Source organism: Grammomys surdaster, unplaced genomic scaffold, assembly GCF_004785775.1.
Source record: "Grammomys surdaster isolate TR1022 unplaced genomic scaffold, NIH_TR_1.0 316, whole genome shotgun sequence".
In the NCBI taxonomy this organism is placed as follows: Eukaryota; Metazoa; Chordata; class Mammalia; order Rodentia; family Muridae; genus Grammomys; species Grammomys surdaster.
Genome location: NW_021604735.1, coordinates 10,849 through 14,473, shown reverse-complemented (window position 1 = coordinate 14,473; position 3,625 = coordinate 10,849). Strand labels below are relative to the sequence as shown.

Genomic DNA, 3,625 nt, shown 5'->3' with positions numbered 1-3,625 from the left:
GTTGCCTGCGCTGAGATGAAGGCTATGAAAAGGAGGAAGACTGCTGGCCTCTCCTGCCGGTTACCATGACAGATGACTTACCCTGTCTCAAAATCACTCCCTTCAGCAGCCTCACTGGCCACGTAGTGAGGGGCTTCAAGTTTAGGGTCCCACCTTTTAACAGGAACTCATTATTTCTTATTCATTCTCCTCTTCTCCTCTTTTCTTCCCCTCTTCCTCCTGCCTCTCTTCCTCTTCTCCTTTCCCTCCTTCTCCAAGCACTTGGTTAAGACATCACCACCACCTTCAACCGTGATTAACATCTCGAGGCCCCACCACTCTCTTTTCCACCGATTTCCAGTCCCAGCGACTTCACCCAACTGATTTTTATTCCATTATTGTGTGTGTTCTGTGTGTGCAACAAACGTGTGCATGTACATGTGCACACGCATGGAGGTACGGAGGTCACCGGATAACTGGGAGGAGTTGTGTATCTCCTTCTACTGTGTGGATCCGGGGATTGAACCTAGGCCACAGGGCTTGGCTGAGACTGCCCCGACCCACAGAGCCATCAGGCTGATCCAAGCCTCTATTTTTAGAGATAAAGTTCATCCTTTAGCTTTTGTGACAAAGTGAGATTTACTGATCTTGAATCGTCTTGCTCAACTGGCCCCCGGGAACTTTTTAACTGCTCAAGGGTGGGGGCTATCTTTCTTTTCCTTTTCCTTTTTCCTCCTGTATCTTTCCGTTCCTTTCCTTCCTTCTCTTTTTTCTTTTCTTTCTTCCTTTATTTTTCCCTTCCTTTCCTCCTTCCTTTATCTCTTCTTTCCTTTCTTCCATCTCTCCTTCTTTCCTCCTTTCTTCCTTCCCCTCTTCCTTCCCCACTCCATTCCTCCTTTCATTTCTTTTGGCCTTTTGAAACAAGGTCTCAGTATGTAGCCCAGGTTGGCCTTGAGCCTCTGATTCTCCTGCATTAGCCTTCGAAGTGCTAGGACTCAAGGTGTATGCCACCACACCCCACCCTCTTATTTCCAGCCCTCGGTTCACATGGTCGCTTCACCTTCCCATCTCCCCTCTTGCTACCTTTGTCTTCCTTGCTGGGTGTTGGCGATGTGGGGGAAGTGCTGAAGTCTCTCCTGTTTGCAGCAACGGCAGCATCGTGGTGGAAAGTGATGTTGTTCTAGAGGCAAACTACACCCCAGAGTACACGATGATGTTCAGAAACGCCACAGAGACTGTGAGGGACAAAATCTCGAAGGAGACTAGCACAGTCGTAACTGACCTTTACTAGTGCCGACAGAAGTCCTCTGAAACTCTTCTACTTCAAGGGAAGAAACCTGGGTCTCTGCTTCCTCTTCTCTTCTTGCTTGGAACACCGGAGTCCCCACTAAGGCAGGAGGATTGCAATGAGTTCAGAGTTAGTCTGGGGTCCACAGTCAATTCTAGGCTTATCGTCCTTTTTCAGCACTTGCTGCTCTTACAGAGGACCTCAGTTCAGTTCCCAGCGCCCACATTGGACAGCTCACAGCTACCTATAACTCCAGCTCCGGAAGATCCAGCCCTCTTCCACTCTCCACAGCCATCCCAACATATGTGAAAACACACACACACACACACACACACACACACACACACACACACACAGAGAGAGAGAGAGAGAGAGAGAGAGAGAGAGAGAGAGAGAGAGAATACATATTTTTTAAAGAATCCAGAACAAAACCAAACCATCCCCTAGAGCCTCCCCTGACTCCATCCTGTTTCCTGCCATCTCACTCAGTCTCAGACTGAAGTTGTCACCCCTATGTCCCCAAGTGTGCCTCCTCACAGATATGGCTGTATATCTGGAGCTCTAAAGTAACTCTATGGTGGGCAGCTGATACAGAAGAAGAAAGGGAAGTAGAAAGAGGTGGAGAGAAAGAAGAGGAGGCAAATGAATGAAGGGGTGGAGGAAGGAAAGAAAGAAGGGGGAGGATCTCTGGTGGGAGAAGGGTAGGAGCCCTGGAGAGGAGAAGGGGAGGAGCCCTGGTGGGAGAAGAGGTGGAGCCCTGGTGGGAGAAGAGGAGGAGCCCTGGTGGGAGAAGGGATAGAGCCCTGGTGGGAGAAGGGGTGGAGCCCTGGTGGGAGAAGGGGAAGCCTGGCTGTTGACCTGCAGAAAGGTTTTTATTGTGATTTTCTCTTCCTTTATCTCCAGCAGACCACATACTGTGCTACAATGGTAACTTCACCACTGTGGAGTCTCTAACCTTCAGCTTCAACCCTGCGGGTGAGCAGCCCCTCAGAACTGTAGGCAGCAGGAGCAGATGGAGTGCGGACGGTAAACAGGGATCCAGGGAGAATTCTGGCTGCACTGACTCTAGTTGCCGTCTCTCACCCTGTAGAGTATTGCTCCCAGATGGCTGCCAAGGACTTTGGCCAATACTTTCACCCAGAGGATCTGGACGGGACGCTGACCTGCGTGAACAATTGCACTCAGGGGACGAAGTCACAGCTCAACTGTGGCCCAGGCTACTGCCAGCTGCTGCACTCAGGGCCCCAATGCGTGTGAGTGCCTCACCTTGTTCATCCCGGCACACACTCCCGATGAGAGGGTGCTTTCTGCCCCACAGCCTCCCATAGAGCTGCTGCACCATGCCCTGTGGATCTTAGATCTGCACCCCACCCACCCCCAGTTTCTCTTGCTGCTTGTGAGTGAGTTGCTAGGTGGATTTGCAATGTGAATAAATAACAGAACAACTCAAGACAACTGTATGTAGTGGCGGAGGGGCTTGGAAGGCGCGCTCCACCGTCTTGCACGTCCCTCTCCCTTTCACAGGTCTCTCCCATCACCGTCTGCCCCCATGAGAGTGATGGGTAGGCAAGGGGTGTAGATCCAGGCACTCAACAGTCCAGCCAGGGCTGCTCTGAGAGGGTTCAAATTATTTGCCCCACTATCCTGTCACCTGTCACTGCTCTATTCTTTGAGCTGTTCATTCCTCCCTTCTTTCTGTTCCCCTTCTTCCTTCCCTCTCCCCTGACCTTTTATCTTCATGTTTTTAGACCAGGATCTCAGTAGCCCAGGTTGAACTGGCAGTCACTGTGTAGCCCAGGCTGGCCTCAACCTTAAACTAATCTTCCTTCTTCTAGTCTCCCTCCCCCTCGAGTGCCGGGATTCCAGTCCTGCCTGACTCACCGTGCCCAGCTTAATCATTAAGTAACGATATAGTTCGCTTAAATTACTTAATCGGTCTTACAACATCACAGCCGTGAACTCTTCCAGCTGTGACCTGGCTACTCTCGTTTCCAAGATAAGTTAAATAATTATCATAAATTAAAGTTCAAGATATCAAACATGATAAGAACCCCGTTCTGGTGCCAGCTGCTGGGAGGTTAGACATGCAAACACACACAGAGTGAGGATGAGCCACTCAGCTCCCTGGGGTCTCCCCAAGTTCCCCCTCTCAGTCCTTACAGATTCCGGGACTCTAGCTCCCCCAGACACATAAACCTATCTTTAAGAGGGATGTCTGGGCTTTAGGAATTGATTTTCCCTTTGGGAGGTCTGGTTTAAGGGACCTCACCTGAGCCTATTGTGTGTCCACAGGTGCCCGAACACTGACACCCACTGGTACTGGGGAAAGACTTGTGAGTCCAGAACCAGCAAGAGACT

General features: G+C 50.6%; 1 long non-coding RNA gene across 1 annotated transcript; it reads right to left on the bottom strand.

Moving 5' to 3' along the window:
* Nucleotides 1-1,034: 1,034 nt before the first annotated feature.
* LOC114629752 lies at nucleotides 1,035-2,408 on the bottom strand. Its single transcript, XR_003712720.1, has 3 exons — nucleotides 2,223-2,408; nucleotides 1,262-1,366; nucleotides 1,035-1,170 (listed from the first exon to the last, which is right to left on the bottom strand). It is a non-coding gene; the product is annotated as an uncharacterized LOC114629752 (long non-coding RNA).
* Between the last annotated feature and the right edge of the window lie 1,217 nt (nucleotides 2,409-3,625).